A 27,731-nucleotide genomic window follows, 5' to 3' on the forward strand; every position below is an offset into this window, starting at 1 on the left:
GCTACTTGCCTCCTGCAGTCGTCTTGCCACCCTCTCCTTGGCACGGGAACGCAGGTCGTACTACCTCTTCTTTATCTCCTCCACAGAGCGCTGCGCAACTCCCAGAGTCTGCGCTTTTCACTCTCAGGGACCTGGAGTGAGCTTTTACCAAACAAACGGTCATGGCTCCTCACCACCTCCTCAGTGAGCACCTCCAGTTCCTGCTCACTAAACTTGAGTTTCCTTTTCCTCTCTCCCTTCTCCTTTCCCTGTGCAGAGGTGTCCATGGTGGTTGTGCAGTCCTGCCTTGTTCACAGACTTACTCACTGTGGCTGGGCTGTGTCTCTCTCAGTGCTCCTTTGGGTGTGGCACCTGCAAACTGCCTGTGATGACTCACTTCCTGCTTGTGATGTCATCAGGCTCTGCCAGGTGTGCTTTCTCGCAATTTGCGATTTTCAATTACCGAATCGCAAATTGCATTCTCGCAAATTGTGATTCGGTATTTGGGCCTCGCAAACCACAAATAGCGATTTTTAAGAAATCGCTAATTCCGAATCGCAAATATGTTACATCGCATATTGCGACTAGGAAATAGCTATTTCTTAAAAATCGCTATTTGCGATTCGCAAAGGCCTTTGTTGATACATCTGGCCCATAGTGAGCAGAACAATGTAAAACATATACTGTACAGAATAGTTTAATGTGGCCTCCACAGTACCCTAATCACATCATTATGCTAGATACAGAATGCAGGCAGTCAGAGCAGAGAACAGTATACACCTAAGTATTCAGCTCTTCTCACTCAGGTAAGTCATCTAAGATTTCTATTGCATGTGAGAAGGGAAGTCCCTCTTGAGGTCTGCTCCTTCTGTCGTGCTACAATAGACTTCACTAAGTAAGGTTTTGCGGTATCTACCACAACATCCCTTTTAAGCAGAGGACAGTGATGAGGAATGACATTTTAGACCAGCTTACAATCCTACTCAATTACAGGTGAAATGCCAGGTTTCTGAGGTGGAAGACAATGACTACGGAAACAGATCAACGACACACTGGAATAGGGAGAAATAGAATTAGTTCCAAAGTCTCAGAAGAACCTGGGGTTCTATTCCCATTTTTCCTCATAAAGAAAAAGTCCAGAGAGAGGAGACTGACAGATTTTAGATCTTCAAAACCTTAACAAATATCTAAAAAAACAAAAGTTATGCTTGCCGACTTTGCAGGAATGATTAGCTAATCAGGCAAATATCTGAAGAATGTTTACAGAGTCCACAACAAACTGTCTGAGCCTCTTCAAGTATGCGGGACCAACAAATCTTCACTACACCCCGAAGGAGCATTCGGTTTCTCAGCACTGTTCTAGATTCAAGGATAAACAAAGCTTTTCCAACAGAAAGAAGAGTATCTTGCCTGGGAGCTCTGGTGATTTGCCTGCAAAAGGAAAGGAAAACCACTGTAAGAATTTTCAGTTTTTTTTAGGGGTGATGCTATTTTGCATTCCTCTGATTTCACACTGCTGCCTTCATATGATTCCAATTCAAACAGCATTAGAGAAACTGGTTTTTTTGACATACATATCCAAATGACATCTGTGATGAAAAGAACCCTTACGTGGTTGCTACAATGAAAGAACACCAGAGTCTGGATGTCTTTCCTCAAAGAAAAAAAAGCTCACCTTGGGCCTCATTATGAGTGTGACGGTCCGAGGACCACCACACTCACACTGATGGTTGGACTGTGGCTCTCCAGGAGGTCCGACTCAGCTTCACCTGGCTGATCATGACTCAGCTTTCCGCCAGCCTTCTAATGGTGAGGTCCCTGCCATGAGAAGGCTGGTAGAAAGCCAATGCTGGGGGTTAAACAGGGCCCTTGTACTGCCCATGCCAATGCCCCCCCACCCAGCACCATCAGAATGCACACTGTCTGATTTGCAGACTGTGCACATTCTGAGGTTGCTAGTCAACCCCTTGTGTGCTGCTGTAAGGGAACTGAGTTCTATCTCGTAGCACTGTTCCTTGCTGGTCTGACCTGAGGAAACGCTCTATTTCAATACTCCCACCAGTCAGACCGGTGGGAACAACGTTATAGGGTGGTTGGACCGCCAGCACACTGCTGCCACCACCAGGATCAGAGATCCTAATGGTTTGGCAGTAGTGGTCAGCCACTGTGCTGATTATGACTTGCCTTGCCTTACTGCCGGCCTTTCAATGTAGGGGATCCCGTCATGGAAAGTCACGGATAGGGCCACAGGGGGTCCCCAGCACTGCCCGTGCCCATGGCCCCTGCTGTGGGCGGTGAAGCCGCCCCCCCCTCGACACCCTTGGAATGCGCACTGTCTGCCATGGCAGACAATGTACATTCAGAGGATACTGGGGGCACTGTCTGTGCGACGGCATTGACCTCGGCTCCCTGAAAGCCAAAGCAAATGCCATCACACTGTTTCTGTCGGACAGCCAGGTGGAAATATCATAATACGGCAATGGGGAGGCCGCCGGCTTGGTGCCCACTCCCCCACCGCCGTATTGGAGTTCCGGCGGTTCAGACTCCTAATCAGGCCTTTAGTCTCTGGGGAAAACCAAAGCTAGACCTGTTCGCTACCAACTAGAATTGGAAATGCCAATATTATGCCAGCACACATCCCCTACCAGAATTGTGGGGAAATGCTTTTTTGATAAACTGGTCATGAACCTATCTATATGCTCCTATTTGTACCACAATCCCACTGATACTGTGGTGCTGTTGAAAATGAGGAGGGAACCATGCCGGATAATCCTCATAGCTCGATGGTGGCCAAAACAATACAGATTCTTAAAGCTACTTATCTTCTTGGAACAGCAACAAAAATAAGATTGGAACCAATACAAAGCCTACTGTCTTGCCGCAATGAGCAAATTCTACATCCGGAGACCCAATTGCAGAACTAGTCAGCATGGCTCTTGAATTCAATAAATTCCACTTATTTGACATTTCGTAAGGCTGTAGCGAGATACTATCTGGAGCTCATGGTCTTCTCCTTAAAAAACAATACTGTAACTCTGCTGCCTCAAAAGAAATTGCCATGCCTTCTGCACATGTCAAACTAAGGTCTGACACATGCTTTAGTCAGAGTACATGTGACTACTACCTCTTGTTTCAAGAGAGCATGTAACCAACCATTTTTATTGTCTAGCAAGCTTGTTAAGGTACTGCTCAAAGGTCTTTTTAGGGTCTTCCCACTGATAAGACACCCTCATCTATCATGGCGACTCAAAATTGTTTTACCTCAACTAATGGAAAAGCCCTTTGAGACGATTCATAAGGCGGAACTGAAGTACATGTCATTGAAAGCAACCCTCTTTCTAGCCCTTACATCAGGTAGAAGGGTCAGCAAGATTCAGGAATCATTTTTTCCAATTTAGAATAGACAAGTGTATCCTAAGAACTAATCCACACTTCATATAGAAGGTACAATCAGACTTTCATTTGAATGAACAAGTGGTTCTAAAGACCTTTTTCCCAAACCCAATCAATATAGCAGAGAGAGCTCTTCATACTCTGTATATTAAAAGTGCTAACTCGAGGAGAAAGAAAAAGAGGTATGGTATAATGGAGATTAGAAGGAATTGTATACCAGGGGTATTCACTGAATCTCTGCACTTTTTCTAGAAAGCAGACACTGGGCAGTAACGTCTGATACATTCTATATTATTTAAGACTGCTAATAGATGTTTATAAAGTATTTTTACTGCTGGTCTGACTATTTTCTATTTTACCCCAACCTGTAGAAAACATCATGCACAGCTAGCATTGCACTAGAAGTAGCTAATTGCCTAAATACTAACAGCCACTGGTTAACCATTGTTCAAACTTCTTTCTGTGCCTGCCACATGTTACAGTTCAGGGAAAGTGTTTTTATGTCAGGAGTTTGCCCTCTTGACTTGTTATTGAATTTATCAAACACATAATACACATGTGTACCTGCCAGCAAGGACAATGAGCAGTCACATTTGGCGTGTGGAACAAAGCTATCAGATGATTTTAATGATTTTTCAGGAGTTTTTACTTTCTAAACAGTCGAAGCCTGGGCCTCTTATGAGCTTATTTGTACATAACACTACTGACTAGTTGTGAGTTCCTCAGCAGGAAAATGTGCAAACACCGCTTCCAATGTGATGCACCCTGGCTCTCTGTCTACCCATGGCCATTAGGTGGAAGGATGTGACACCTTAGGGAGCTTTTTCTTGGAACTAGACTCATGGGGTAATTTTCTGTTTAGGCTAGCACCATTCAGTGTTACTTTCTTTAATGAAATTCAATCATCCATCATGATATCTTCAGTGAAAGTCAAAAACATTAACAATTTTGGAATCGTTTTTCAAATTATATTTTTGTATTCTATTAATAATGTAGTATGTGCAATTTTACACATTATACTAAATATATAGACTTAATTAATATAATTGCAATTGAAACACAGTTCATGACACATAGAAGTGAAGTTACTACTGTGTTTTAGTTAAACCATATGTCTATATAAATCTCCATTTTGAATAAGATGGATGCCATCCCACTCACTCACTCCTGTTTACCTCTCTCCCCCACACACACTCCATCCGCATGCATCCTCTCCCCACAGCCTTCACAGAGCATGCAGTTATGTTGATGACATAATGGCCTATTTCCACAGCTGTAGTTGGCTTGCTTGTGTTAAACTTTATATTGTGTGGATATAAGATTGCAATAAATATCTATCTCAATCGGTTTCTTCACTCGGTTCTTCAGTGGGAGAAAGTTGTATTTTTCAGTGTTTCCTATTTGTTAAAACTTCTCCGATGACATTAGCATAGAGGTTGATCAATACTTTTTTTTTAATTGGGTTGATGCTTATGTGTTAAAATAATGACATGTATTATTCTTGTGATTTGATTTGCTAAATAACTGATACTTTTGCTCGCACCATTTTAGCTCACATCACAATGATTTTGCAGTTTTTCTTATTTCCTATGCAAGAATTGTGTATAAAAGTCCTTTGATTTGATGGTGAGCCTAGCAAGAGAAGACTTTCCTATCCTTAAAGGGATGCTGCTTAAGTTTCTTATGTTTTGCTGCCCATTGAGACTTGGAATAATTTTTTATATTAAATACCCTGTAAAACGTTGCATCAGAGTGCCTTCATGTCATTCACTCTGTAATGCTTGTTTTTAATTTTTGTAATAAAACCCTTTAACATTTCATCTGAAATTGCGGTGATAGCATTGCCAAGTACTACCAGAGATAACCCATTTATTTCACAGATTGGGGTTTTTGTTGCAAGATGTTGGTGATATGGAGGTACAACTAATAGAGACTGTTGTATACTTGTCTGTGCCATTATTATTAATACAAGGAACTAAAATACATTTTTTCATGTGTCATTACCCATCTTCATGAGGTTATTGTCATGTTCCTCTGGCAGTGTTACTTGTGTTAACCCCATAGTTACACCCTTAAAGCAAGCTAACATTATGCATTGACAACCATTACATCACATTAAAAAACATACTGTGACTCAATATGGCGGACGTAAAAGAGAAGGAGATCATGGGTGAACAAAGAGTTTATAAAGAACAAAGAGAGCAGTAACCGGGTAAAAAGCACACTAAATTAGACCCTCCTTCACCGGACTTCCCAATTAAGGGGAAACAAGATCTCTCCAATAACATGGAAGCCATTCTTCTGAACTTTAACTCACTATATGACCCAACATATTCAACCTGAAAATCTACAGGTTGAAATGGTAGGCCTGAAACAATTGAATAAAAGAGTCTGAATACAGAATTAGCAAAGTCGAAGACAACCAGAACTCACTGATGAGCTAAAATTTCATGGCACAAAAGATGGTGTTGTTGGAAAAAGATCTTTGCGACTTAGAGAACAGAAACAGAAGAGGCAATTTGAGAATTTTTGGTTTGCCCGAAAACACTGAAAACAGTGAAAAAGCTTGTGTGGCCTTTCTTGAATCATGGCTTCCAAAATTCTTGGAATTATTGTTTAATCAATGCTTTGAAATAGAAAGAGCTCATAGAGTGTCGAGAATCTGAACTCTGCCCCAGCTGCAAGCCTAAGGGCACTTATCTTTAGGCCATTGAGATATCAGCACACAGAAATTATTCTAAAATGCATGAAACATATAAAAGCCATTGATTGGATGGGTCACAAAGTGGTCATCTCACAGGATTATAGCAAGCCTACCGTAGATTGCAGGAATACATTTTTTTCCACTACGTCCTGAGCTCAGATCTCTGAACGTTAAGGATCATTCATGAAGGCCACTCACACATTTTTGATGAACCTAGAGATCTTGAGGCCTTTGTAAAAATGTGAAATGTTGTATGTTATACTTTGTTAAAACTACTTGACCTCCTCTGGATGCCTAGCTCTGATGTGCTAGCAGAGTGTTCCGTTCATATTTTTTTATATATTTTTTTCTGACTGTTCTTTTTTGTAGATATCATGCTGCTTAGGTTGGACATATTCATTTCGGTCAGGCTCCTGTTTCAGAGGCCTACATGGCCCCTTTCCTAGTTTGGGGGATGAAGGGTGAGTTTGCAGGGCAGGTGGTGGGTAGTAGAGGGGATGGTCTGGGGGATGTTTGAGATGTTGGTTATGTTTTCTCAAATGCAATGCACTGGTAATTTATAGCATAATGTTTTTCCCCTTCCTCATCTTTTGCTTTTCTATCTCTTCTTCTCTTGTTTTTCTCTCTCATCTTCCTTTCCTTTTTTCTTCTCTGGAGATTCCTCCTCAGTGCTTACCATGATCTTTTGAACGACTTTAGTGCATAATGGTACCCACATTACTTAAAATAATTTCCCTTAACACAAAAGGTCTTAATCACCCAATTAAATGAAATAAACTTTTAGATTATTGTCAGAAATTGAAGAGTGATATCAACCTTCTTCAAGAGACCAGAGCTGGGCAAGTTAAGGCTCGCAGTATGCAATAAACTAGGATTTCTGATAGTACATGTTTCCGGTGCTCCTGAAGAAGAATGTAGTATTTACTCTAATTTATAAACGAGTCATATCTTTAGTTGAGACTCTGGCACATAACAATCAGGGTAGACGGCTCCTTTCCAAGATCATGAAGGATGGTTTTTCCTTTTTTATTGCAAACATATATGCTTCAACTATGGACTATCCATCATTCAGGACTTCAAACAAAAATTACAAAGCTCCCCCAGGATAGTAAACTTATTTTGGCAGGTGATTTAAATCTTCCTTATGATACTACTCTAGACAGAATCTCAGCATGTCATTACAGATCTAATTGCTCTCTACCCAGCTCTATACATTAACTGAGGATAATGCCCTAATTGACATTTGGAGACGACACAATCTGACTGGCGGTGATTTCACATGTTATTCACACACTCACGATAACCTATTCTAGAATTGATTACTTCTTTGTTAATAAAAATGTAGTCCACTCAGCCATTGAACAGATTCTCATATCGTACCATGCATGTACCACACTAACTCTGAATCTATAATTGCAACAGTCTAAATCTTGTTCATGGAGAATGAATGATGGCATACTATCTGATCAAGCTTCTAAAGACCAAATTTCACAATCTTCAGCCCACTTCTTTAAAGAGAATGACACCATTGGTATTGATATTGAAACTATACGGGATGCTATGGAAGTGACTATTAGGGTTAAGTGATTAGAACTCTGCCAGCTAAGAATAAACAATTAAATGGAAGGCTGAATCTTTTAGAGAAGCAAATTGCATCTTTGGATTTTTTTTTTTTTTAAATTAGACCCTTTATTTATTTCCAAAATTAAACAACTTAAATATCAATATGACAAAGTCTTAACTGAGAGGACCCATATATATTGTCCTCTAAAAATAAAGCTTAAACTCTTCCGAAACACAATAAAGCTAGTTGACTTCTAAAGTTAACTCTTAAAGATGCAAATAAAATATTAATATATCTACTATTAAGGATACTCAGTGAAGACTCCAAACAGATCAAGCTAAAACTGTAGAAGCTTTTCAGAACTTTTATACTGAGTTATACAATCTACCTCAGATTGTTAATAAAGCAAATTTAGAAGCATGTAAAGCTTTCCTGAAACACCTTCAACTTCCTTCACTTGATGAAAAAGAAGTGGAATCTCTTAATAAACCAATTTGAAAGGAAAACATTTCTGAAGCTCGTCACTCTGTTAAAATGAAAATGGCTCTGGGTCTGGATTGCTTCCTTGCCTCTTTTTATCAAAGTTTCCAACACACTTAACTACCCTATTTGTTGGATCTTTTCCATACATTTGAAAAGCGAGGTGTACTCTCAGGCTCTACTTCGGAGGCTCACACAGTGGTGATACCAAAAGAGAGTGAAGATCCATTAAAAATGAAAAAAAATACTGTCATATTTCTTTACTTAATACAGACTATAAAATATACACTAAGCTCCTAGCTCATAGAATAAAAAAGAATCTCCCATCTCTTATTCATCCTTAGCAGGCTGGCTTTGTTAAAGGGTGACTGACGGCTAATAATATCAGAACATTTTGTCATGTAATTGAGAAAGCTAAACTGATTCCTTTCCCTACTTTGGCCATGCCCTTGGATGCGAAGAACACTTTCGATAAGGTTTCTGATGGATACAACTACCTGTGGATTCCTCACCTAATGAATACTCCCAAGGTGCCAGCATTCGACGGAAATCTTCTTCCTAGCTTCTGCACGTCGACGAGGACGTCACTCTAGCCCACGCGACGCCGTCTGACGTCATACAGGCAATAAGAGGTCCTCGCCGACGTGCCGACGTCAGTTCCCCTTTTTCCGTGCATTCGAAACGGTTATCTTCGAGGGAGCTACTGTTACTTTCATAGTTACAGTGTATTTTCTGCTGCGTAGTTGTTCTCTGCTGTAATAATGTCTCAGAGAAAGTCGGGTTTCAAGCCCTGTCGAGAGTGTGGGGGCAAGATGTCCGTTACAGATCCTCACTCCGACTGTATATGGTGTTTGAGCTCCGACCACGACGTCGCGACTTGCGATTCTTGTCAGCACATGAATCCGAAGGCCCTCAAAGAACGTGAGGCTAAACTATTCATGGCGAAGTCGAAGAGAAAGGAAAAACATCACAAAAAGTCTTCTTCGCCAAGGTCTCATCGGAGTCATCGAGACTCCCGGCGTCATTCCAGCAAGGAGACTCGTTCGAGGTCGCCTTCGGCTCGGCGTCGGAGGACTTGGGAGGTCAGTCCCACGGTCACGCCGCATCCATCGACGCCGTTGCCCTCTCCGGCGTCACCGACTTCGTCTGGAGAGGCGTCTGTGATTGAGGTGATGCAGCCTCTTGTGTTGTCTCCGGCGTCGCAGACGTCGAGGCCGGCGTCGGGGTCGCCTTCGATCCAGGCACCCCAGTATCCGGCTTTTCCCACCCCTGGAGCCGATAGTACCGCATTTCTGAATGCGATGTATACCATCTTTCAACAGATGGCTCCAGGAGGTGCTCCGGCTGGTCCTTCGGGGCCTTTGGCCTTTTCATTGGGTGATCCTGCGCCTCTACGGCCGGCACCCTTTATGCCCTTTCTCCCTTTTGGGAATGTGGGCTCAGCGCCGGTCTCGGTGCCGGTCTCGGCGCCGGTGGCCGCTCCGGTGGCTTCAGAGGAATTGGCCCCGGAGGTTTCCATCCCGTCGACGTCAGGATTTCGTCCTGTGACTCCGGTGGGTCCATCGGCTCCAAGATCTCTTCGTCCTGCTCCTTCATCGACGCCGAAGCTGCCTGTGGCGCCGGACGCGGCGTCAGATACTGCTGGAGATCGGCGCCGATCTTCGACTTCGGCGGAGGCCATGTCGACTCCGCGTATCGAGCAGAGACTACATTCGAGGAGGCGTGCTCTCCGTCTTTTGGAAGAGCAGGAGTACCAACGAGTCCTGGAGGAAGGAGAGGTTGAGGACTCTGGTGATGGACTGCATGGTCTGGATACGGCCAGTGGGCTGGATACTTCCCCTGAGTGGGACCTTTCATCTCCAGGCGAGTATACGGAGGAGGCTGCTACCTTTCACGCTGTGGTAAGGAAGGCAGCTAACTTTCTGGACCTGCCTTTGCCGGTGACAGAGGCGAAGCAGAATTTATTGACGGAGGTACTGCATCCGGCCTCTGCTGCAGCTGAGCCTCTCTTGCCGTTTAATGAGGCTTTGCTTGATCCGGTGTTAGAGGTGTGGAAGAAGCCAGTATCTTCCTCGGCGGTTCATAGGGCTGTGGCCAGGAGATATCGAGCTGCACCATCTGACCCTGGCTTTCTTTCTAGACACCCTACACCGGAGAGCTTGGTGGTGCAAGCCTCCTGTTCATCGAAGTCAGCGCCTGGATCTTTCCCAACATTACCTGGAGACAGGGACTCCAAAAAGCTGGATGCACAATCCAAGAAAATATTTTCATCTTGCAGTCTGGCGTTGAAGGCCACCATCGCAACTTGCATTCTGGGGAGATACATCCATGCTCTTATGGACGATATTTCATCTTCATTTACGGAGCTTCCCCAGGGACTCCTGGATGTTGTCTCAGACGCCCAGGCTGCCGCAACCCAGATTATCCAGTCTGGGCTGGACACGACTGACTCGGTGGCTAGGGCGATGGGCACGGCTGTGGTGGCAAGGAGACAGGCCTGGCTCCCTAATTCAGGGTTTTCTGCGGACGTGCAGTCGACCCTATTGGACCTCCCGTTTGATGGGGACAAACTGTTTGGAGCCAAGGCAGATTCGGCCTTGGAGCGATTTAAAGAGAGCAGGGCCACAGTCAAATCGTTAGGGCTGCAAGCTCCTTCTTCCTCTGCCTCTTCCAGGTTTTTCAGGAGGTTTCGTGGATTTGGGCGTGGCTCTTCCTGCTCTTCCTTTCGGGGGAGATTCCAGCAACCTGCCTCTTCCCACCCCTATAGATCATTTAGAGGGATAGGTAGGGCCCGCACCAGAGGAGCCTCTCAACAGCACTCTGCCTCTTCTTCGTCCTCTGGAGGGGTGCAGCAGGGAAAGCAGCCTTAGGCTTCCACCATTTCCCACTCACTCCTCTCCTGTAGGGGGAAGGTTACGGCATTTTCTCCACAAGTGGGAGACTATTACAACGGACACTTGGGTTATCGGTATTGTGGGAAAAGGCTACACCCTTCCCTTTCGGGAGTTTCCGCCCCCAGTCCCGCCCCGCCCATCTTATTGTTCAGAAGAACACCTCCTGTTGCTAGAACAGGAGGTTCAAGTCCTCCTTTCAAAGGGCGCGGTGGAGTTGGTCCCAGAGCAGGAAAGGGGTCGAGGTTGTTACTCAAGGTACTTCCTGATTCCCAAGAAGGATGGTCGGTTGAGACCGATCCTGGATCTGAGGATCTTGAATTGGTTCCTCAAACAGGAAAAGTTCAAGATGCTGACCCCAGCACAGGTGCTTTTGGCGTTGAACAAAGAAGATTGGATGGTGTTTGTCGACTTGCAGGACGCTTATTTTCATATCCCGATACTCAAGTCGCACAGGAAGTATCTCCGGTTTGTGGTAGGGTCGCAGCACTATCAGTTTGCTGTCCTCCCATTTGGTCTTACTTCAGCACCTCAAGTTTTCACAAAGGTGATGTCGGTGGTTGCGGCAGAGCTCAGAAGGAGGGGGATAGCAGTATTCCCTTACTTGGACGACTGGTTGATCAAAGCCAAGTCTCCGGAGCTTGTGTCGCATCATCTGCAGTCAACAACCCAGTTGTTGTTCGACCTGGGCTTTTCGATGAACGTGCCCAAATCTCACCTGGAGCCCTCTCAGCGCCTCCTGTTCATAGGGGCAGTACTGGATACAACATTGAATCGAGCCTTTCCTCCGCCTCAGCGGATTCAAGATATTCAGGAATTGGTTCCAATGTTTCGAAATGGAGCGGTAGTTCCAGTCCTCAAGGTCCTTCGTCTGCTCGGTCATTTTGCCTCCTGCATACTGCTGGTCACGCATGCTCGCTGGCACATGAGGGCTCTTCAGTGGTGCCTCCGAAGGCAGTGGTCTCAACACAAAGGAGATCTAGAAGGTGCGGTCAAGCTCTCCAGAGATGCTGCTGTGGACTTGAAGTGGTGGATTGCGAGCAACAATCTTTCACAAGGAAAGCCGTTCGCGCAGTCGCCACCAGTGGCCACGGTCATAACGGATGCTTCCACTCTAGGGTGGGGAGCTCATCTGGGGGATCTGGAGATCAAAGGACTTTGGTCTCCAGAGGAACAGATGTTTCATATCAATCTGTTAGAGTTACGGGCTGTACGTCTGGCTCTCAAGGCCTTCCTCCCTTCCCTTCGTGGTCAGTCGGTACAGGTCCTGACGGACAATACTACCACGATGTGGTACATAAACAAACAGGGAGGAGTAGGGTCGTACCTTCTCTGCAGAGAAGCTCTTCGACTATGGTCCTGGGCAAAGGACCATCAGATTTGCTTGGTAGCAAATCATCTGGCCGGGGTCTTGAATGTACGTGCGGACAGTCTCAGTCACCAATTCTCGGCCGACCACGAGTGGCGTCTCCATCCAGATCAAGTCCGTTTAATCTTCCAGATGTAGGGGTTTCCTCGGATAGATCTGTTTGCCACTCTGGAGAACGCGCATTGTCCGTTATTCTGCAGCCTCCAGTATCCGGTGCAGGGAGCATTGGGGGACGCGTTTCAGATAACCTGGTACGACCAGTTGCTTTACGCGTTTCCCCCCCATACCCTTGATTCCTCGAGTGTTGAGGAAGATTCGCCAAGACCGGGCCCAAGTCATCTTAATAGCTCCGGATTGGCCAAGGAGGGTGTGGTACTCCGACCTTCTCCAACTCTCACTGTGCCCTCCGCTCCGTCTCCCTCTCAGGGCAGACCTCCTCTCGCAGTTGCAGGGGCAGGTTTTACACCCCAACCTCCAGAGTCTACACCTACATGCCTGGAGATTGAACGGGGCAACCTGAGTTCCTTCTCTCTCCCGCCTGATGTAGTGGATGTTATATTAGCGGCCAGGCGACACTCCACTAAATCTATCTACGCTAATAGGTGGTCTAAATTTGTTATGTGGTGTGGAGAGAGACAGATTGATCCCTTACATGCTCATCTGTCGGACGTTTTGTCTTTTGCTCTGTCTCTAGCGCAGAAAGGTTGTGCAGTGGCTACCATTAAGGGTTATTTGTCGGCTTTGTCAGCCTTCATTTGTCTTCCAGACCAACCATCGTTATTTAAATCCCCTATTGTTCTCAGATTCTTGAAAGGTCTTCTAAATAAATATCCTCCAAAACCATTTGTTATGCCTCAATGGGATTTGTCCTTGGTCCTCACTTTCCTTATGGGGTCCCCTTTTGAGCCTATGCATTCTTGCCCCTTAAGGTATTTAGTTATTAAAACAGTCTTCCTGGTGGCTATAACATCTGCAAGGAGAGTGAGTGAGTTGCAAGCCTTATCGGTAAAACCCCCTTATACAACTTTTTATGGGGATAAGGTGGTGTTGAGGACCAAGGCTGCTTTCCTCCCGAAGGTTGTTTCACCTTTCCATTTGGCCCAGACAATTACTTTGTCCACGTTCTATCCTCTGCCTCATCCTTCTAAGGAGGAAGAGAGACTACATCGCTTGGACCCAAAGAGGGCGTTAAGCTTTTTCATTGATAGAACGAAGGATTTCAGGCTGGAGGATCAGCTGTTCATCGGATACGTGGGCAAGAGGAGAGGAAAGGCAGTCCACAAGAGGACATTCTCCAGGTGGGTTGTTCTTTGCATTAAAATCTGTTACTCTTTGGCAAAGAAGGATCCTCCTGATGGCATTAGAGCTCATTCCACCAGAGCTAAGTCGGCCACTTCGGCCTTGGCCAGAGGTGTTCCTGTGATCGACATCTGCAAGGCCGCAACTTGGTCGTCCCTTCACACTTTTGAGAAACATTACTGTTTGGACTCTGAGGTCAGAAGGGACGGCCATTTTGCACGGTCAGTGCTGCAGGATTTCTTGGTTTGACCATTTGAGGCACCCACCACCGGGCGTGGTACTGCTTTGGGACTCTATTGATTAGGTGAGGAATCCACAGGTAGTTGTATCCATCAGAAGAACGAGTTACTTACCTTCAGTAACGACTTTTCTGGTGGATACTTTAGCTACCTGTGGATTCCTCACGGTACCACCCGCCTCCCCGTTGCCTTTCTGGTCTTACCAAGTAATCCTTGAGTGCGCTCCTCTTGGTCTTCAAGGTTGAAATAGATTTTGTATATATGGATACTTGTATATATGTATATATATGTATATATCTTTGTGTATATACATGATTTGCATATATTTGTTTGTTTGATTATATAAAAAAAATAAAAAAAAGAGTTATATTAAATCTACAGCCATTTTATTGCAATGTTGTGTGATTTACAATGTTATGGAATGTTGCCTTGCTCTTTCATTGCATTGGGTTATTATTCTCATGCACGTAAAAAATGTTGGTACTGACGTCGGCACGTCGGCGAGGACCTCTTATTGCCTGTATGACGTCATACGGCGTCGCATGGGCTAGAGTGACGTCCTCGTCGACGTGCAGAAGCTAGGAAGAAGATTTCCGTCGAATGCTGGCGCCATGGGAGTATTCATTAGGTGAGGAATCCACAGGTAGCTAATGTATCCACCAGAAAAGTCATTACCGAAGGTAAGTAACTCGTTCTTCTTGTACTTTCCTTAGATCTACAGTAGAACATTTCAATTTGAGTCCTAGCTTTATACAGATGTCCATGGCGGCTTATCAGAAGCCCTCGGCACGCAATTATCTGATGAGTTTTGTTTATCACATTGTACCAGACATGTGTGCCCTTTGTCCCCTCTCTTTTTTCTGCTTTCAGTTGAACAGTTTTTTACAATTCATCAAGATGAATGATACAATTAAAGGTATCCATTTTAATAATGGTGTCCAAAAATGATTGGCTTATGCTGATGATTTTTTATTATTTTCTATGGAAGCTGAAAATTTGCAGACTTTTCAGGATATTCCTTGAATGAAGAAAACACAGAAATCTTCCCTTTGAACTGTCTTTGTCTTCCTCAAAGAGCTACCAATTTCAATCTAAAGTGGCAACCGATTCGATAGAACTTCAATTTGCGAACTCAGTTGATTCTACCAGGGTTCATATAGAGGAAACCTAACTTGCAAAACTTAAAATGTTAAGTGATGTTTGGTCACTAAAATTTACTACGTGGTGGGGCCTGGTGGCAACTGTCAAAATGATGCTTGACCCTCAAACAATTTTTTTCCTTAGCATGTTCCCTGCCAACCTCTCTATCTCTTTTCATAATTCTGTCAATGAACTAATAACATCACTCCAAAAACTACAGTCAATCGTCCAACTTATATAGATATTTAATCACATTTGGTTCATTCGTTATCTCTCATTAAGGTTTTAACTATTAAACAAATGAAAATCTCTTACTCCATCCAGATTATTAAAGTGTCAGTTTTAGCTATAAAACATCTGTATAGGTGTTTCCCTCAGATGACAAAGGGCTCAGAGCTTCCCTTCTTGTGGTTTAATATTGCCATCAAATAAGACCCTCTCTTATCCTTTTGGAAATATTGGGCCTCCTTGGGTATCTTCTATAATGGAGAAATTGTCCAACCTCACAATCCTATATCTTTTACTAGGTTGTCACAAAGATTCAGCCTTCAGCCACTGTAATTTTGTATTTTTTTTAAAATTAAAATCACTCTAAGGGACATTTAAAAAACACTTGGCACTATTTACAATTTCAATAACCTATAAAACCTGACACAAAGGGGGTGATTCTCACCCTGGCGGGCGGCGGAGGCCACCCGCCAGAGTTCCCCCCTCCAAAATACCGCTCCGCGGTCGCAAGACCGCTGAGGGTATTTTGGGTTTTGCACTGGGCTGGCGGGCGACCGCCAAAAGGCCGCCCGCCAGCCCAGTGCAAAACAGCCTTCCCACTAGGACGCCGGCTCAGAATTGAGCCGGCGGAGTGTGAAGGTGCGACGGGTGCAGTGGCTCCCGTCGCGTATTTCAGTGTCTGCAAAGCAGACACTGAAATACAAAGTGGAGCCCTCTTACGGGGGCCCCTGCAGTGCCCATGCCATTGGCATGGGCACTGCAGGGGCCCCCAGGGGCCCCGCGACACCCCATACCGCCATCCTGTTCCTGGCGGCAGAGCCGCCAGGAACAGGATGGCGGTATGGGGTGTCAGAATCCCCATGGCGGCGCAGCTCGCTGCGCCGCCATGGAGGATTCTACAGGGCAGCGGAAAACCGTCGGGAGACCGCCGGTTTTCCCTTTCTGACCGCGGCTGCACCGCCGCGGTCAGAATGCCCTGCGGGGCACCGCCAGCTTGTTGGCGGTGCTCCCGCCAACCCTGGCCCCGGCGGTCCATGACTGCCGGGGTCAGAATGACCCCCAAAGGGTCCAAACGCTTCTGATTCAGCGAGCATGGGATAATTCTTGTTCCAAATATAATATAGAGCCCATTTCTTCCACTGCATGGGATGATACATGGAAATTTCTCCTGCAACATAAAATTCCCCACTTTCTAAAGTAATGTAAATTATGGGCTGCTCATAGATCCTATTGGACCCCTGAATGGTTACACAGACACGTGCTATTGCTACCAGATGCTTGCTGGTACTGTAACTACCCTACAGGTGACTTAGAAAATTTACTTTTCTATTGCAAACATATCCAACCTTTCTGGAAACATATTGAGGACATGCTTTCTACCATTTTTAATGTTAAGCTGCATCAAACTCACTTGTCAGTGTCATTAGGTATACATGCTTGTTTGTCAGATTTGTTGTCTTTATGGGACTGTTTCCTTCATTACATTTTGCTATCAATAGGTATAAAATCTATACTTTCCAATTGGGTGAATTATGATAATGTCTCCTTTCACACATGGTGGATGTGATTTAATTTTAGGAGTGCAAATAATGCACAGTATTGCTTTCAATAACAAATCCTCTCGCCTTTTGTGGTTGAAACTGGATTTATACCTCAAAAAATTAACCCCACATAAATGTGCAAGATGTTACTTATGCTCATTTTCATAACTGCATCCTCTCCCTTTACAGCTACTATTCTGTTCTTTCTCATCTTCTTTCCCCTGTCTCTTTCTCGGAGATTATAAGAATTTTCAGGATATAATGCTTTTTAACATATGCATACATTAATGCTTGATTTCACCAGTGCATTTTAATGTATTATGACAAACTTCTTCTATAATAAAATATTTGAACAGAAAAAAAGAAAAACGTGCATAAATAATGTTGGTGAAATGAGGCAGTTTATCAAAGAAGAATTAAGATGCAAAAATGAAGCCTGTGACAAATTAGAGTTATTTGATGAATGTGAAGTTAACATTAGTAAGATGAAGAATGTGAGAATGAGTTACAAAATGGATTTGACTCACAGTCAAAAAAAAGAATTAGGTCTGAAGACTTTAAGAGCTCACATTTAAAATTTAATTGAGAAGACACTGCATGGAGTGATTTATAAAATATGGAGAAAGATGGAAAAGTGGGACGGTAAAGAAAAAGAAGGGTAAAGAAACACAGAGTAAGGAGAAGGATCAGCTAGTGATTAAGAAGTGAGATCAGCAATTATTTTGAAATTTCCCTTGAGAAAAGTACATGGAGGAAACATGGTACATGTGCCCTGGGTGAGAGTAGATCTTTATGCTTTTACTATGAATTTTCCAGAATTGCCTTCAAAGAGGTGAATGCAAAGTTGCTGTTACGTGGCCAACTGAATAACCAGTTAGAGTTGTTCCTAATAATCCTCCTTTTGAGGAGCTAGCTAACAAATCTACAGACAAGTGATTGAATATGTGATAAGGAAGGTACCTACAAGAATATTAATTGGGCATTTTGAGAACTTCACAGGAACTGAAAGAGTCAGTTCATGCTTATTATGAGAGGCTAATGCAGATTTTCAAGAGGCACAGCGACCGTGATGATCCTGGGAAAGATGATGTCATTGGTTTTGTTTCTGCTTTCGTTATGGGTTTGCGTCCAGAATCTAGTAGTCACATGCAGCAAAGTTAATTCTGTTGGCAAAGAGTATGGATAACATTTTAAAGCTGGCTAAATATAGTAGTGATTGATTTGATGCTAAACAAAAGAGAGATGGTGCCCGGACAAAGCAATTTGGGAGGAAAGGCCAAAATCAGTTGATGGGTTATTTTCAATATATAAACGCTGGGGTGAATGGAATGGTTCGGATGCAAGGTTTAGGAATGGGAAATGGGTCGATGCAAAACCAAAGTGTTGGAAAAGAAATGATGAATAATCCTGAAATGAATACTAATGTTGAAAAAGAACACAATGTGTGCCACTTCTGTGGTCAAATTGGGAATTGGTAACAGGAATGAAGACAAAATCGAGATAGAATCTAGAACAAGTTTGTTCATCGGATGTAGAAAAATACATTGCCATTAGTCCCAGCTCAGTCAACTTCTGTGAAGAGTATGCATGATTAGAGACCGTTTCGCATGACAATGCCTTCAGATCCAGTGATGCAGTAAAATATAAAAAATAAAAGGTCATATAGCCCATGGTACCAATAGAATCCACTGATTTTGTGTAATGATTCTTCAGAGTTTTATTCATGGAGTATTTGACAATGATGGTGCCTGAAAGAGGAGGAAGATTGCTTAATTTGAGCAGTCTTATAGGTAGATAAAAGAGGCCCATGCAAAATCAAAGTGGGCCCTTTATAGTAAAGTCAATGGCCACCCCATTTAATTTTTAATTGATATGGTGCTACTCATTCTGTGGAAATTTCAAACCTATGCTTCTCAGGAAAAGTCCAAGTTGTAGGGGTCAATTACAAGCAAATTGTTCATGTTACAGCAGATATCCCAGTTTAAAATAGGACACATGGGCAATAGACATCAGTTCATTCATTTCAAGTTGGATGAACTGTTTGCGCAGGGACTTGCTTTGAAAAGTGTGTCATTTACTTCACAGTTGATGGTGCTGTGATTGAAACACAGGATGAAGATTCAGTGTTCAAAATCAAATCACAAGACTCAAGTGTTCAGTTGTTTTCAGCTTTAATGAATGATGACTGTAGGAGGCTGACTCTCTATGTAGTGTGCAAAGCTAGGAACACTGTGCAGAGAGTTCAGACACCCACACGTTGGTTTGCAGAAGTCATTTTATGGTAGCTTTGTGGAGCAGTTATGCTAATCTTGGAGAAGGGCAAGGCATTTGTTGTATTCACAGTATAAACAAAGCAAAAATACACACTCAAAAGAATAACTTTGAAGTATTTTACAAAAATAATTCAGATTTTTAAAAAGCTTTTAAGAACAATATCACAAAAATTGGGTAAGTACTTTTTACGTTATGAATTTTTGAAGTTCAGCAAAAATAGTCTTTGTGTGCGTAATTACGCACCATAGGAATCAATGGAGAAATACTTTGAAAATGCATATAAAATCAGGCAATGCATTTACCAATCTATTCTTTTGCAGGTATGTCGAGGTCATCGTTAGGCACTATGGACCAGTTGGAGAAGTTTGGGTGGTTCCCGATTTTGACGGCACCAGCTGCAGAAAGTCGTTAGAGCTGGGGCCAGGTCACTGCAGGGAACCACATGGAAAAGCAGTGCACATGTGTATTTAAAGGTAAGAATGGTGGGTCCCCTTGGACTGTCGATCCTTAGGGAACAGCTGGATCTTCAGTGAAGGGCACAGGGTAGCCGGGTGCAGAGTGAATCGTGAGCCACTTGGAAGCAGGAGGTAGGTCGCGTTTAGGGTCGCTTGCAGGTCAGCAGGGGCACTGTGGTGGGAGTTCCTGGTGGTTTCTGAAGTCCCTCAACTGGGGTGTCTTCCTGGTCCTTTTACACTCCGAAATGGACTGTCCTTTTGGGTGGCAGATGTCCGGTGACCAGTACCTACAGCTATTGCACCATTTGGCCCCTGGAGGGTGCAGTGCCACCAAACATGGCACACTCGCAGAGTTTGTCCTCTCGGTCCGTTGGGTAGAGTTTGGTCCGGCTGTGGCATCTGGTTCCTGGGGCAGCAGCCGGTCAGTGAAGTGACTTTCACTGGGTCTTTGATCTTAGGTTGCAGGAGAGTGATGCCTTTACTCTGGAGAGAGATCGTTGGTGATTTTCAAAGTGGGGAGGTCCTCTTGGGGTTGGTAGAGTCTGTCCAATGTCCAAGCAACCCTTCAGCGGTGATTGTCGAGTCCTGGGTAGGGTTTGGCACCCTTTCTTGGTACAGCAGGACTTCAGTTCTGGACCCTTGGGTCTTCTTTGTTGCTGGTCTTCTTTTCTCCTTTGAATCTGATTTCTTGGTCTAGGGTTGCCCACTAAATACTGTATTTAGTGGGAGTTAAAGGGAGTAACAAGTAGTGACCAATGGGTCATCTACATTTGGGTGGCTATATCCACTAAGTGACCACTTCCTCAAATACCCTGTGCCCTGGATATCTACGTACCATTTACCTGAGACTTATAGTGGCAGCTAAAGGTGTTGCCAGTTGTGCCAATGCATCACAACAGTTTTAGAGCAAGAGATCTGGCCCAGGGCCCCTGGTCAGCAGGGGGACTGGGCACTAACAACTTTGAGACCACAACAAATAACAGGCAAAAAGTGGAGGCTAACCATGACAAAAGAGGCTTTTCTCACAGTGGCCTACCTCTAAATTTCAGACATGCTTTGAAAGCAGAGGTATGGGATTTCTCTGGTAAAAGGACAGGACTGATAAAAAATCAGAACCAGTTAAAATTAGAATAAAACTGGATGCCATTTCCCCAGAATGTAGCAATTTTAACTTTTGAGAGAAGCAGAGGAAGAAACAGAACCAGTTATTGAAAAATTTTTTGCTTACGAAGTCCTAAGGAAGCCCTTTGTAGCACTTGCAGTTCTCCAGTGCTGAGGTTAAAGAAACCCAGTGTTAAATGGCTCATTGCACAGAACCTAAGATAAATTAATAAAATTGTCATCCGATGTTGTCCAGCGGTAGCTATTCCATCAGTGGTTTTGTTTTAAATTTCCTCAGATGCAGAAAAGTATGTAGTCATTGACTTATGCCAAGCGTTCTTTTTGATTCCTCTTCACGAGAAGAGCTTTTTGGCTTTCCTTTTTCTAAATAAAGTTCTTGTGTGGTGTAAAATTCCACAAAGGTATACTGAAAAGCCTTCAATCTTGAGCCAACTTCTAAGGAAAGATTTATTAAATTTGATGTTGCCCTGTATTTCAGTCTTAGCGCAGTTTTATTGATGACATGTTGGTTGCATCAAAGAGAAAAGAGGACTGTAAACTTAACACAGTTGCTAAATCATTTAGCTGATAGTAGTCATAAAGTTCTCCCAATGAAAATGCTGTATTGTGAAAAGGAATTAATTTTCTTGGTCATCAATTGAAAAGGTGTGAGGAAAGTCTCAAAAACACGTTTCTGCAGTTCTGAAAATGAATCCTCCTACCACCCAGAAGGAGGTGAGGCTATTTCTAGGATGTGTTGGCAACTACCATTAGTAAATTCCAAACTTTCATTGATTGCAAAACTTTTGATAAGGTTAACTCACAGTGACATAAAGGACCCTGTTCCATTTGTTGAAGAGTGGCATTCTGGGTACTGAGAGGGAGTGTATGCAATCCACCCGCACTTGGAATGTCTGACTTTAATTTGACCTTTTTTTTGTATTGCCATGAGAGAGGTGGGCATACATTATCAATTATTACACAGAGAAATGGCAGGGTGATGAGTCCAATAGCCTATCTCTCAGCTGCGTTGGATCCAATAGCTGTAAGTTCTCCTAGTTGTCTGAAAGCAGCTGCAGCTGTTTGTGTTGTGTTGCCATTGAACAAAGTGACAGAATAGTAATGGGACCATACTTTAAGTGTGTATGTCCCAAACTCAGTTGAGATCCTTTGGACACATACAAGGACTCAGCCCATGACAGTTGATTAACCAGATACCAGAAGGTCATTCTTGCAGCAGAGAATATTTCAATTAAGAGTTGCAGTAAATTCAGTCCAGCGACACTGCTTCATATTCTAGACAAAAGTTGTGAAGAAAGGTACACTGATGAAAATGAGGATTAGGATAATGAAAGTGAGCATAACTATATTGCACTTACCGAATTATGTACCAAGCCAAGACCAGATAGTAAATAAACTCCTATGGAAATGGCTGATCTGACTTTATTTGTTGATGGTTCTTGTTTGAGAGACCAGTATGGAGCATTGAAGGGTGCCTTTGCAGAATGTTTCATTTCTGACATTCTTGAAGCACACTGTCAGCCGAATGTAACTTCAGTACAAGTGTCAGAGTTGGTTTTATTGATGAAAAAATTTAAATGTGGCAATCTAGACAGACATCCAGTATGGTTTTGGTGTGTTGCATGATTTTGGTCAGCTGTGGTCGTAGTGAAGTTTTATGACGTCTTTTAGATCTCCCATAATGAACAGCCTCTACATACTTGATCTTTTCAAAGCAATACAGCAACCAAAAGAGATTGCTGTAGTTAAATGTGCTGTCCATAATACTGGAAAAGATTTGGTTACTCCTGGAAATAACTATGCTGCTCAAGTAGCCAAATATTGTGCACTTCAAAAAGAAACAGTGGGTCAAGAAACTGAAAATGGTGAATCAAGAATAAATACTATGCAAAATGCAGAAGTTGTGAATTGTTTTTTAATAAATTCAACTTTTTTGAGCGAGATGAGAGACTTTTAAGAGGATGCTACAGAGGATGACAAAAGAAGATGGGAAAAACTGGATTACAGGAAAATTGTTAGAATTTGTATGTTACTTCTGAAAACAGATGCATTATTCCAGATGCTATGCTATATCCTATTACAAGGTATTTTTATGGTCAGTCTTATTCAGGGTGAGACCCCCTAAAATATCTGATAAACATACATTTCCGAAATGTTGCTGAACGTTTGTGCTCCAGATGTTTGGTGCGGATGAGAAATAATTCGGGAAAGAGTACTTTAATGTAATGCATCATATTGGCAAATCAAAAGGTCCATTTATAGGGATGCCAGTTTGCAATGGCTAGAAATATATCTTGGTCTTTGTCTGCTTGTTTGTTTGCAAGTGGATTGAGGTCTGTTCCTCTTAGAGCTCAGATAGCTTTACAGTTGCTAAACGTTTGTTAAGGGGGTTGATACCATGTTGTGGTTTAACAACTTCTATTGAGACAATTCGTGGGTCACACTTTAAAAATGAGATTTTGCAAATCATTTCTACTGCCTTCCAAATGAATCAAAGGTTCAATTGTAGTTATCATCCTCAATCTTCTGGAGTGGTTGAGAGGATGAATGAAACTCTGAAGAACAAATTGGCTAAAGTCTGTGCTTCTACTGATTTTAAATGGCCGGACGTTCTTCCCTTTGGTTTGATGACCATTAGCTATGTCCCGCACAAAAAGACTGGTCTGTCACCTCATGAAGTGATTATGGGCAGAGCAATGAGACTGGCTTTTATTCTTTCAGCTGCATTAGTTTCAATAACTGATGACATCATGCTAGATTACTGCAACATTCTGGCTGATATGATAAAATCTCTCATAAAGTGAACGTGACAACGGAAGCAACAAAAGAAATACTATGTCATGGATTGAACTCTGGTAACTGGATAGTGGTCTGAAAACACATGAGGAAAAGAGGAAAAATTACCTTGAGGAATGCTGGTGTAGACCCTATCAGGTGATCATAATGAGAAACACTGTAGTGAAATATTCTGGAATCCCACAGTGGATCCATCCGGCTCACACACAAAGAGCGAAGGCAGCAGTTGAAGAAGAGGTGAAAACAACCACTAATACACAAAGTCAAGCTCAAGTTCACAGCGTGGATCTAGAGGGGGCAAAAATTGTAAATCTGGTGAAGAAAATTAGGTCATAACATTTCAGATCAGTGAAAGTCATGATGAATAACCTGGTACCTCTTCCAAATGCACTGTTGTTCAGCTTCAAAGAGGGGATCAGAGTGAAGAACTGTTGCAATGTTAGTCGGAGGTTTGAGTGGCAGCAAGAAGAAGTAGTCTCTGATGAAAACTATGAAAGACTACAGTTGAAAATTGGAGTCCGAAGAACCCCCAGAGGAAGAAAACAGTTAACAGTGAATCTTGCAGTCAAAATTGATCATGATTCAAATCCATCAGTGACTGTAAAAATAAGTGAAAGAGAGAAAACGGAAGGAATTAGGTAATTGAAAAGAACCCACAAAAGGCAGCATTGTCAATCAGAGAGAGAGAGAGAGAGAGAGAGAGAGAGGGACAGAAGAGAGACTAAAATCAGTGATGTTTCTGAAGGAACTCAGCTGAATTCTGAAAATACTGAAAATGACTCACCTGTTGCTAAAAGGCCAGCTAGAAAGAGAAATGAAACGTATGCATCACCTGAATGCTATATCTAGCTACAGTGTCAGAGGTAGAAGAATCCAATCCTGAGACCTACAGCCCAGTAAATTGTTGCCTATACAGCTTTGGAAGTGTGTTTGAAAGCGAATCAGAAGAAAAAGGACCACCTTCAAAAGTTTTAAAAGACTACAAAGCTAGAAATTTTCAAGTGAGATAAATGAATGAAAATTTACTAAGAGTATGAGCATAAAGACAATTGAAAAAGAAAAAGATTATTATGAAATTGAGATTGAACACCATCTCTGATCCAGTAAACTGTGGGAGAACGGAATGTGATACCTTTTGCGGTGCCCATATTTTAAGGCACGGCCATTCTCATTACTGGCTTAAAGCAGAAAGTTGTCAATGTAGAATCTGAGAACCAGAAGGCCCCTCTGAGGATATCCTCCAGTCTGCCCCTCAGAGATAAGGCTTTTGACGCCATTGCACCTCTTGTAGAGTGTTACCAAAAAAGAGATGTATCAGTGCTAGCTTCTTGTAAAACCCACCTTACCCAACACACAATTGTATCTGATGAAATCGCCCTAAAAGGTTTCTTGAGAGCTATTAGGAGATGAGCTGTTCCCGGAGAGCGGTACAGTTTGGGATGAGAGTGAAAGGCTGAGTAATCCACCACCCTTGAGTTGGACTTGGTTTTCCTGGAAATAGTATATGAGACCGCTTCCGGGATAAACATACAAGCCATATTGTCTAGCGCTTGCACATAAGACACTCTCTTACATGAAATCAGACATAGAAATGTTGCCAACTTACCTGTTAGTTCTTTACATGATAAATATTCAGTGCCCTGCCATGATGTAGCAGTCGCAGAACCTCATTGACATCCTAAAGGGAGGAATAGTGCAGTTTTGGGGGAGTGGATAAACAAATACCCCTCAAAAGTCTACAAACAAAAGGGTGCTCTTCCGCTAGTATGTTGTGAAAAAGCACAAGACCTGCCGAAATAGCTGATCAACATGCATTTATCGTGTGATATGCAAAACCGGCACTTGCCAATTCGGACAAAACATTTACAATATAGACTACATCTGGCACCACAGGATCAAGGTCCCATTACAGACATTAGCATAACCATCTATTCCAAGCTAAGCTGTATCGCTTGATAGAAGAGTTGGCCAATGCTCTTTTGATGAGAAGGGCAACCTGAACCTTGGTTCAGGAGAGCGTTGTCCTGAACCTACTTTTGCAAGTTGCCATGAGAGTGCATCAGAAGAGTCGGAGATCAAGGAACTGGGATTAGAAAATCCATGGAAAGTTCCAGAGAAACTGGATAACAAACTTTTGATTTCCACAGCAGTGTCACCAAGATCATTTCCACTTCCTGTTGCCTGAACTGTGTCGTGAGCCTGGCAGTCATTGAGAAGGGAAGAAATGCATACCCTTGAATTTGACTCCAATCTTGTAGGAATGCATCCATCACCTTTGCTAGGGTTTCTGGACATTAGCTGAAGAAGCATGGTAGCCAGTGGTTCAGCCATGAGGCAAAGAGGTCAATCTGACATGGACCCATCTGCCCATTATCCTTTGGAACAGATTTGGGTCCATCTTCCATTCACTGGAGTCTTTCAGATGCCAGTCTGCTGTCCGGTTCATTTGGCCTGGTATATACTTCTCTGTTACCGATATCCTGTTCCTCAGGCAGTGATTCCAAAAATCTCTGGCTAGGTCCCCTAATACCTTGGAATGAGTGCTGCCTAGGTGATTTATATTTTGCAGCACTGAGATATTGCCCATGGAAGAAGAGACCTTGTTTGCTGCCATACTTCTTACCGCAAAGGACCCCGGCAGGATTTCCCAATAGTTGATGTGTAGAGAAACTTAATTTTGTAACCACAGTCATCCTGTGGTAACATTCTCACATTGAGCTCCCCATCCCTGGTGACTTCTCTTGGACTCGATAACTAGATCCAAGGTCATGCCAAAGATGGCCCTGCTATCTCAAGCATGCATGTGGTTGAGCCACCAGCGAATTTCTGTCTGAGCCTCTAGGTAAAGACTGACTTCTTAAGCATAAGTTAGACCCCTCCTGAGGTACATGGGCGTCAAGCATTGGAGCGTGCTGTAGTGCAATGGACCTGGTAAGATAGCCTGGATGGAAAAGGATAGTAGTCCTACGATTCTGGCCAGATGTCATAGAGAAATTGTCTCTCTCTCCAGTGTCTTGCACACTTCCCCGTGGATGAGGAACATTTTCCTGAGGTAATCAAAGCCACTGAAAAATTGTATCTATTTTCAATCCCCAGAAAACTAGTTTCTGGGCTGGTATGAACTCTGATTTCTGTATGTTGATAATAAAGCTGAGATCCTAATGAAGGGATACTGTCAGCTGAAGTTGGGCCAATAAGGTATTCAGTTCCTGATGCATTAGGAGAATGTCATCTAAATAGACCATAAGCCTGATCCCCCACGCACTCAGCCATTCTACGACCGGTCTAAGTATCTTGGTGAAACACCATTTTGTGTAGACAGACCGAATGGAAGGAGACAGGCGTCTTATTCCCTCTCCCTCCTCTAAACTGCAGGAAACTTCTGTGGTGGGGTGGAATTACAATGGTGAGGTAAGTATCATTCACATTGAGTCTTACTAGCCAGTTATTAGGAAGAAGGAGTTAATCTTCCATTTTGAAGTGCAGATTCACCACCCATTTGTTGAAATCCTTCAAATAAACCACAGCACAGTATTCTTTGTTCTTTTTCTCCGACAGGAAAATGTTGCTGAGGAATTCCCTGAAGAACAGAAGGGGACATTGCCCCTTTTCTTGCCTTTTTCACCTCCTGATCTCTAGTGAATCCTAGTTTGTTTTAATGGGATAACAGGAGTTAGCTTAGCCTTTGGCTTGCAGACTCGTGCCCCCGTCACCTAGTATCTTTTAACCTACTTAGCTTTCTCTGTCTTAGACCATTTATTTAATCAAATCTTCTTAGATGGCTTCGGTGTTTTATAGTTAGGCCTTTTTGTTTAGAGATATGTTATCAGTGTCACCGCGCTAAGGCGTCAACTCATATAACAAAGACAAACAAACTGTAGGTGCTCACATTAGAAATTACCGTCCCAAGCATGCAGCGTTTTCTATTGTTTTGGAACAACCTACGTCAGGGGTCCAAGTAGATCTGTATAAATACATCACACTTTAGACAGATAATCAGAGGAATTCCAACCAGATACCATTGTTGCTATCAATGCTGCACGTCGCCTTGGCGCTGACCTGGACTTCGTGTTCTGCCGAAGTCTGAGCTCAAGACCTCACTCAAGGTAACCAGGGTTGGGGGCTCCTTCCATGGCACTGGCAGATTAGGTTTAACATACCCATCTCTCCTCTAGGTAGAAGGTTAGGCCTATTATGATAGGGTACACAGACATATGATATGCTTTATGTCTTTCTATGCTAATACAAGATGGTGGG

The sequence above is a fragment of the Pleurodeles waltl genome, chromosome 1_1, assembly GCF_031143425.1.
Source record: "Pleurodeles waltl isolate 20211129_DDA chromosome 1_1, aPleWal1.hap1.20221129, whole genome shotgun sequence".
Classification (NCBI taxonomy): Eukaryota; Metazoa; Chordata; class Amphibia; order Caudata; family Salamandridae; genus Pleurodeles; species Pleurodeles waltl.